We start from the raw sequence: 8837 nt of genomic DNA on the forward strand, positions 1-8837 counted from the left end.
GTCATCCCCGAGGCGTTGGAGTCATCCCCGAGGCCCACGTGGCCTTTCTCTCTGTGGTCTCCATGTAACAGGCCCATATCCGAAAACTAAATTCCCATTTTTTGCTAAAGCTTTTCATTTCTGTAATCTGAAAGTATGGAAAAGTACATTATTTAATATCTGTACACTTTCTAATTTTCCTTTTTTGAAAGAAGTGTGTATACTTGCTTAACTAAAATTTTCCAGGGACCTGGGACCATGTTTATTTACACGTGGGATCCATGTCCCCTCTTAGGGGCACAGAAAGAGCACACTGGATGCCTCCTTTCCATTCTGCCCCCATAAAAATAAAAATAACAGTATTATAAAGGGGGGGAAAATCACAAAATGATAGCCGAGGGGCTGTGTGTGTGCATGTACGTGTGCAGTTGTGTGTGTGTACATGTGTGATTGTATGTATGTGTGTATGTGTGTGCTTGTGTGTACATCTGTATGTGCATTGTGTATTGTGTCATTGTACATGTGTGCATGTATACATGTGTGTGGTTGTGTGTGTACATGTGTGTGGTTGTGTGTATATGTGTTTTATGTGTGTGTGAGGAGCTCTGTCCTGCTCTCTCCCTGGTCACGGTTAAAGTCATCACCAACTTTTTTATGTCTAGTGGTGTCCAGGCTTTGGGGGTAAGCTTCTGGAGCCATGTCCTTTCCATTACATTTCACTGTCCATTTGCCACCAAGAGAAGGTGGGACAGGAAGTGTGGTCCAGCCCAAAGGGCCATGTTGTGCTGGCCTTGACTGGTAGTTACGAAACTGTGCACCTCAGATTGGGACTTGAACCTATGTGTCTGGACTCGAACCCAGCTAAATTCAGATTGGGACTTGAACCCATGAGACTGGGACTCAAACCCGGCCAAAGCCCAAGATCTTCTAACTGAGATCACACACCCGGTTTCAGGACTTAATAGAGCTCAGGTTCTTAATGTCTCATCACAGAAAGAGTTCAGTGAGAGACAAAGTGATAGGTAAGTTTATTTAGAGATTTATTTAGAGAGAAACACACTCCGCAGACAGAGTGTGGGCCATCTCAGAAGGTGAGAAAGGCACCAGGTATGGGGGGTTGTCAGTTTTTGTAAGGGTGGGTGATTTCATAGGCTAATGAGTGGGCGGAGTATCCCAGAACTGGGCCACCACCCACTTTATGATCCTCACGGTCAGCCTGGAACTGTCACGGCGCCTGGAAGTTGACTTGTCCGCCATCTTGGACCCATTTGGTTCTAATCAGTTTATGTTATGTCTCGGGCTCTGTCATTCTTTAAAGGTTGTGCCCTGCCCACGTCCCTCCTGTTTCAGTTACACTTGCATCTCCACGGTTTGCTCACGCCTTGGGCTGCCTGCCTCCCCAGCCCGGGATCTGAGGGTCACTCCTCAGGGACATCTCGAGTGAATCAAGGAGCGTTCCCACGCTGAACATGTGACTCTCCTCTCCCACCAGCCACAGCCCTTGTTACACCAATCGGACATCTGACCCAACTGGGTGCCCTCTTCTGGATACTCCAGATAAGCTGGTTTGAGGCACAGGCGCTGAGAGCCATCACCCAGAATCCAGCTGGTGAGACCACCTGTGTCATGTGCACATCACTCCAGAGGAAGCCACCTGCCTGTAGATACAGAGAACAGGGCCGCTGAGCCAAAAAAGCAGAGAAGAGACTACGGGCCCCAAGAGGCGGGCCTCGTAACCCTGTCACCACTTGTCTGGGTTTGTGAGGGCTGCAGTAACAAAGAACTGCAGGCCAGGGGGCTTCATCAACAGGTACTTATTAGTATTTCTCACAGCTGTAGAGGCTGGAAGCCCGAGATCGAGCCGTCAGCAGGTTGGTTCTTTCGGAGTCCTCTCTCTTTGGCATGTAGAAGGCCGTCTGCTCCCTGTGTCCGCACGTGGTCCTCCCGCTGTGCCTGGCTGTGTTCTAATCTCCTCTTCTTAGAAAGACACCAATCATATTGGATTAGGGTCCACCCCTATGACCTCATTTACTTTAATTGCCTCTTTAAATAAAGGCTCTGTCTCCAAATCCAGTCACTTTCTTGGGTGCTGGGGATTAGGACTTCAGCGTATGAATGGGTGGGCGGGGGGCACACATTTCAGCCCAGAGCACTCTGTTTCTGACTTTCCAGCTCCTGACCGTAGCGCCTCATGGGGGCTGTACCTCCCACCCTGGGGATACAAGATAACAGATGCTAACTTTAGACCTGTGATAATTTGAGTAGATTTCTGCTCCTTCCAATCACATAATTCCCGACAAAAATAATTACTCTACTAAGCAAAAACTGCTCTGTGGTTTTCCAGAATGGGAGGACCAAAAATGTGACTACTGCCTTCATACATGAATTTTAAACAATTTCCAAGTCCTTCTCTGAGTTCTGAATCTGATTCTGATTCTGAGCCCCACCTTCTTGAAGCATCTTTTTCCAACTGAAATCTGCCTTTGGTCTTCCATCTAAGATGCCAAACCCAAGGTGCTGTCATGAGCATTCCTGCAGCTTTCAGACACTTGGAAGTCACCCTGTGGTTCTCACTTTCTGAATTTGGGGGTATTAGATGCACTGTCTGGTTAGAATTTTGACTTTCTCAAGGCAAAAAAAAATAGAGGATAGGGGTTTTTTTGGTTTTGTTTTTTAATTATTTATTTGTTTGCGGTTTTTTTTTTTTACACAAAAAGCATCTCCACTCATTATAGTTTAATAGTGTTTGTCTTTTATCAGCTGCGTTGGGTCTTTGTTGCTGTGCGCGGGAAGCGGGGGCTACTCTTCGTTGCGGTGCGCAGGCTTCTCATTGCTGTGGCTTCTCGTTGCGGAGCACGGGCTATAAGTGCACGGGGCTTCAGTAGTTGCAGCACATGGGCTCAATAGTTGTGGCTCATGGGCTGTAGAATGCAGGCTCAGTAGTTGTGGTGCACGGGCTTAGTTGCTCCACGGCATGTGGGATCTTCCTGGAGCAGGGCTCGAACCCGTGTCCCCTGCGTTGGCAGGCGGATTCTAAACCACTGCACCACCTAGGAAGTCCCTCCTGCAGACTTTTGAGCTGACACATGTCAGCTGCCAAGAAGAAATTAGCAATCTGGGGCCAACATACCAAGGCCACCTGGGCTCATCTATGTGACAAGGAGGTGGGGAATGCTGGAAAGAGGAAAGATGGTAGGTAAGTCATACATGCTTCATTGTTTTAAAAGGAAAAGCCAGTCATTAATGAAAAACAGTATACGATGATGGAGCTTCTGATTAAATGAAGGAATGGATTCTGCCTCTGTAAACTCCCTGAGTGGAGCTGAACTTCATTATCAACCAACTTGAAATTGGTGTATCCTTATTTATTTCTTTTGAAGAAAAAGACTTACATTTAAAACATTTGATCCAAAGATGATTCCTTTGAAAGAACCCACATAGGATTTCCTTTCAAAGCATCGTGTGTGTGAATACATTATTTTTCCATAATGCAGAGTGCAAGATTTTGATGTGGACTGTCTTGTGTCAGTTACTTCCCAATGTCTAGATTTGCCATATTTTTACAAGAAAGAATATGACACTCCCCACAGATATCCATTCTACGGATCACTTGCTTAAGTGTCATAACTTACAATGATATGTTATTAAATAATAAAATGGAAACAAGTATTGCTCAGTTGAGCCATTTTGCAAAGGTAAAAATATTCAGGTCAAAAGAAAGGTAACATTTAAAAATTTCACCTGAAAATATTTTCATGTGGAAAAAATTAACATACTGAGAAAACATAATAAAATGTGCAGATAGTGTGTCATTAAGAGACATGGAGGTGACCTGCAGTAATCCAACAGGGACAGAACTTAAGAATAAAAACTCACCCTCACACTCTTCCCTTCTCTGATCTCCTACTGTCACCTCGAATGGGCCAAACCCACCAGGGAGGGGGAGGGGCCACTGTGGCCACCCTGACAGGTCACCTCCTGGGCACATTGGGGAAGGTCGGAGAGGGGCTCTGGGAAGGTCCAGCACAGAGACTGATGTGGCCATCTTGTCCAGGACCACAGCCCCAGAACCTCTCACACTAGCAGGCCCACGGCAGGTGGTCGACATGAGTGTATTGAATAAGTGAGTCAATTAATCTGCACTGATAACGTGTCTCCTCTTCCAAAAGGTCCCAGTCTCCTCACTGGTCTCAGAACATGTGCTGAGTAAGCATTTGGTGTCAGAGGTGGGGGGGTCCCAGCCAGGAGTCTGGGACAGGGAGAGTGGAGGCCTGGAGCAGAAGGAGGATGGGCAGTTGTGCAGGCAGGGCCTTCTCACAGGACGGGCTGGCTGGGGCAAATCACAGACGGACGGGCCGAGGGAGTGGAAGGAGGCTGGCCGTGTGCTTCACGCTTGAGGTGGAGACTTAGGTGTTAGATGCTGACCCAGCATCCGTTCTCCCCTTCCTCCTTGCTGGCAAAGCCCCGATTTCATTCGGGTGTGCAGCCCTCCCCTGCAGATTCGTGGAGACTGACTGTATCCCCTAATTGATGGCCGTAGTTCCATTAGCAGCAGCTGGCTTCAGAGTGGGCATGTGACCGCATCTGAACAGAGAAAGATGACCGCATCTGGACAGAGAAAGATGAGCTGAGCCCCCTGTCTCCTGGGACTGTGCCCTCCCATTTCTTCTCCCATTGTCAACAGATTCTTATATAGAATCCCCAAATATGATGCAGATGTGTTTTTTTTAGTGTAAGTATATTTTATACATTCATATTTGAATTATTGATTCATCTTAATTGAGTAAAGAAGAGGAAAAGGTGACTGATTTTGGTTAATATAAAATTGCGATGCTGGGATTTCTGAAGCTACAGATTTATTGTGAGTAATGAAGCTGAAGTCTCAGGGCCCCTCATTTGCAGGATTATCTCTTCCTTGGGTCTTTTTTGAAGAGCTAAGAACCTTTTACCAGAAGCTCTATCTTCCCAGATTTCCCTGCGTGTCTCTTTGGCCAGGGATTGGTCATATGGCATTTTCTAAGCCACCTACTGACAAGAAGAATACAGTCTGAATGAGCAACTCAGACAAATCAACATTCCCCCCAATCCTGACGCTCGGACAGTCTCCACCTGGAGTATATGAGTCCACAAAGCAGTGTGAGTACCCGGACAAAAATCTGAGTTCTGTTGGCAGAGAGGAACGATGCAATCTGATTCCCACCCTCACTGCGATGACAGCTTTTCAAAACAGACAGCCCCCCCACCACGTGGTTCTGATAAGTGGCAACTTCAGTTACCACAATTCAGTTAAATAACTCCAGTTCCAACACCAACAGTTCAAGTTTCTGTGACCACAGTATATTACCTACAAGAAATTGCAAAAAGCACACACTTCACAGCTAGTTCTTCAGGTCACTGCATAGGTACCAGGTGTGCATCATAATCAGTGACCGTCACATCTGCCGTGGACACACTGATGAACAGGAGGGACTCCACTGAAGTGTGGTTTGGATGTCAAGACTGATGACGCCATACATACTCCAAGAGGGCGTGCTTGATATTGACATAATTGGAGCTTTCCGGGGAGAAGAAGGTGGGTCTTCCAAGCTAGTTTGAAAGTGGCTTGAGGGCAGGGGGAAGGAGACAGGCTTGTGCTGGGGTGTGGGTGGCTAGGGTGACAGTTTGTGGCAGGGACTTGCGTGGTTTGAATCTCCCACCAGCTCCAAAAGAGGGAGCACCCGGGCTTTCTTATCACTTGCCCAGATGTGGGGCACCAGGGGAAGAGAAGGGGGTGAGGCTTAAAAGATGTCAGTAGTCAAACATCAACAAATGGAGTCAGTCTCCATTACAATGTCACTTCTTTCAAAATCTGTTGGTGACTGATCACTATGTGTATTATTCAGTGGCCCCCCAACAGCAAAGTGTGTCATTGCCTCCCTGTCTCCTCGTGCTAAACCCATATGACATTTCACAAAAATGGGTAGTCAAAAGAGGAAATTGGTCACCAAAAAGGAAGGTACATCAAAGAAATGAAAAGTGATCAGGCAGGAAATGAAACTGAATCTATGTGAGTGGAGTTAGAGAAGAAATGGCTGGAGGGTGGGGGAAGGATGGATTGGGAGTTTGGGATTAGCAGATGCAAACTATTATATATAGGATGGATAAACAAGGTCCTACTGTATAGCACAGGGAACTATATTCAGTATCCTGTAATAAACCATAATAGAAGAGAATATGAAAAAAGAATGTACTTTGCTGTATAGCAGAAATTAACACAACATTGTAAATCAACCATACTTCAATAAAATAAATTTTAAAAAAACAAAAATGGCTGACTGTGGGATGAGTGACACTGCCACCTTTCGAGAGGTTTTAGATGTGCTGACAGAGGAACTCAGTGAAGACCAGCTGATCGACCCAATGGAGGAAAATGGTTGTGATGAAAAGGATGAAGCCAGCCCAGAGGAAGGGATGCCAGCAAAAAAGATAACATTCAATAAACTTTTGGAGATAATTCATAATGTTGGACATGCAAAGAACAAAATGTTTGCAGCTGATCCAAACTTGGGAAGGAGTGTAACCATTCACCACGGCATGGAAGGGATGTCCACTGTTTATCCTAAATCACATGATGAGATATTCAAGCTATTCTTGATAAGTTTTTTACAGAGACACAAAGCACTTTATCAGTGTTGCTGATGTTTTAAATGACACTGTCCTAAATAACACTAGTTTTATTTCTTTTCTTTATACTTATAACTGACTGTTTTTAACATCTCAACAAAAATTTATGAACAAACTTTTCACAAATGGAACAATCCTAATTTTCGCATTGATTATGAAGATCATTTGAACTCGTTGGACTTGCACATTCATTCTTATGGTCCCTCAGTGCCATGCAGAGCAAGGAGTGCCCGCACTACTTTGATTCGCCTGGTCTGTGATATTTGACTCTTATGACCAGCCCCGCCTTTGTAAACCACAGCCCTCCCTGTGTTTCCAGGACCCCCTCTCTCCAGAGTCCTCCCTCCCGCCTGCCTTTCCCGGGTTCTTCGGCTTCTCTTGCTTTGCTTGTCTTTTGGGCACTGGTGACCCCAGATTCTGTCCTTGACTCTGCTTCTTACTTTCCATGCTCTTCCAGTTCGGGTCCTTAGTAAAAGTTACAGCCTCTCTGGTCTTAAGTGGTGATGATGGTGCTGAGGTGAGAGTGAAGAAAAGGGGGGGTCTTGTAAAATAATGGGGAGGAATTTCTGGGGGGAAAAGCAGGACAGCAGGGTATCCCCTTTATTTCACAATCTGAATTTAGGATAGCCCACAGAACGAGCTAACTTTATCAATATAAATATCTATGAAATGCCACTCATTCTTTCACAGATATCTACTGAATCATATTACGTATCTAGTTCTATGCTCTGGCACACTAAGTAGCAACAGACAGCGTGAAGCAACACTATGGATTTTAACTCTATACAACTCCCTGCCACTTAACCCATTAATTATCCTAATGGAGAAAATTACAGAGCTGCTTTATGAGAAGGACATTCTATTATGGGCAAGAGGACCTTCAGCTGCACAACTCACACCACACACATCTGCCTGTTGGGACAGGAAGTGCTGTAAATCAGAATGGACCGAATTAAAATTTTTGAGATTACCTTTGTGGATGTGTCTTGCTTTGTGAAGCTGCAGTATTCCTGGAAAGGCTTGGGTAAATCGGGTTCTTCAATTCCTTACATTAACATAGTGAGTTATTTACAACAGACTCTGCATAGGTTGTTTGTAGATGTTTTCCTGACGATGCTAAATGGCAAGAGGAGTCGCTCTCTTTCCTATAGAAGAGGAGAGAAACCCACAGCTCAGAGAGGCTCCCTGATTGTAAGTGATGGAGCTGTGCTTCACATAATACAGATCTGATGGTGTTTTAAACATCCTAAGAACCACTGAAAAGGCTCCTATTGTGTTTGCTTTTGGAAAGCTAAGAATTCTCTTATAAATGTAAACTTCCACTTTATTTTGTGGGCAATGCTACATTTTTACAAATCAGCTTTGTAGAGCAATATCCACACGGGCTACTCATTACTAAACCTAGTTCTAAATAAAGCTGAAATTTGGTGGGTTACGTGATCATTCTGGGCAAATGTGCCAGCTCCTATCATATTTAGAACCCTGTGTTCTGAGGTGCTCAAGTTCACGCTGAGGAATTTGCTAAACAAATCCCTGGCAAGGAATCAGAGCAGTGATTTTCTGTATCCTTAAATCCTTTCAAATAGAAATGGCAAAACACTGCCCGAGTCCACAATTGCTAAACTTTTGGAGTGTCAATCTTGGAGTTTCTTACTACTGTTTGAATCTGAACTCATTTGCTTCCCCAAAGGAGCAGGCTATTTATTTATTTTAAAAGTTAAACGGAATGAAAACTTCTGCACTTTGAATTAGCAATCAGGGCTAAAAATAACTGATTTCGCCAGCTTCCTATGGAAAATTTAAGACAGAGGCGATCAGTCTCCCAAGCGGGATAGGTGGGGTCCAGGCCTGAGTGAGGGCGGGTCTGCACGAGACCCCCAGGGGGCGGGGGTCGAGGCGGGGGCCGGCCCGGGGCTCTCGGCGCCCGGTGACAGTGCGAGTTTGCGGCAGTGATTTGGGGGAGCATCTCAGAGGGCAACAGGTTTGGGGAAACGGCTAACACCCTGGCCTGGTGTTTGGGGGCTGCGCTCAGAGACAGCAGGGACAGGAGGAGGGAAACGGGAAAGGAGAGATGGGGATGGAGGAAGGGGAAGGTGAAAGCCGCGGAAAAAAAAGAGACGGAAGAGAGGGCAGTGGAGGCAGAGCAGAAGGGGCGAGAATGCGGTGGAGAGGCGCGGGGAGGAGGCGCGCGGGCA

The sequence above is a fragment of the Hippopotamus amphibius genome, chromosome 11, assembly GCF_030028045.1.
Source record: "Hippopotamus amphibius kiboko isolate mHipAmp2 chromosome 11, mHipAmp2.hap2, whole genome shotgun sequence".
Taxonomy (NCBI): Eukaryota; Metazoa; Chordata; class Mammalia; order Artiodactyla; family Hippopotamidae; genus Hippopotamus; species Hippopotamus amphibius.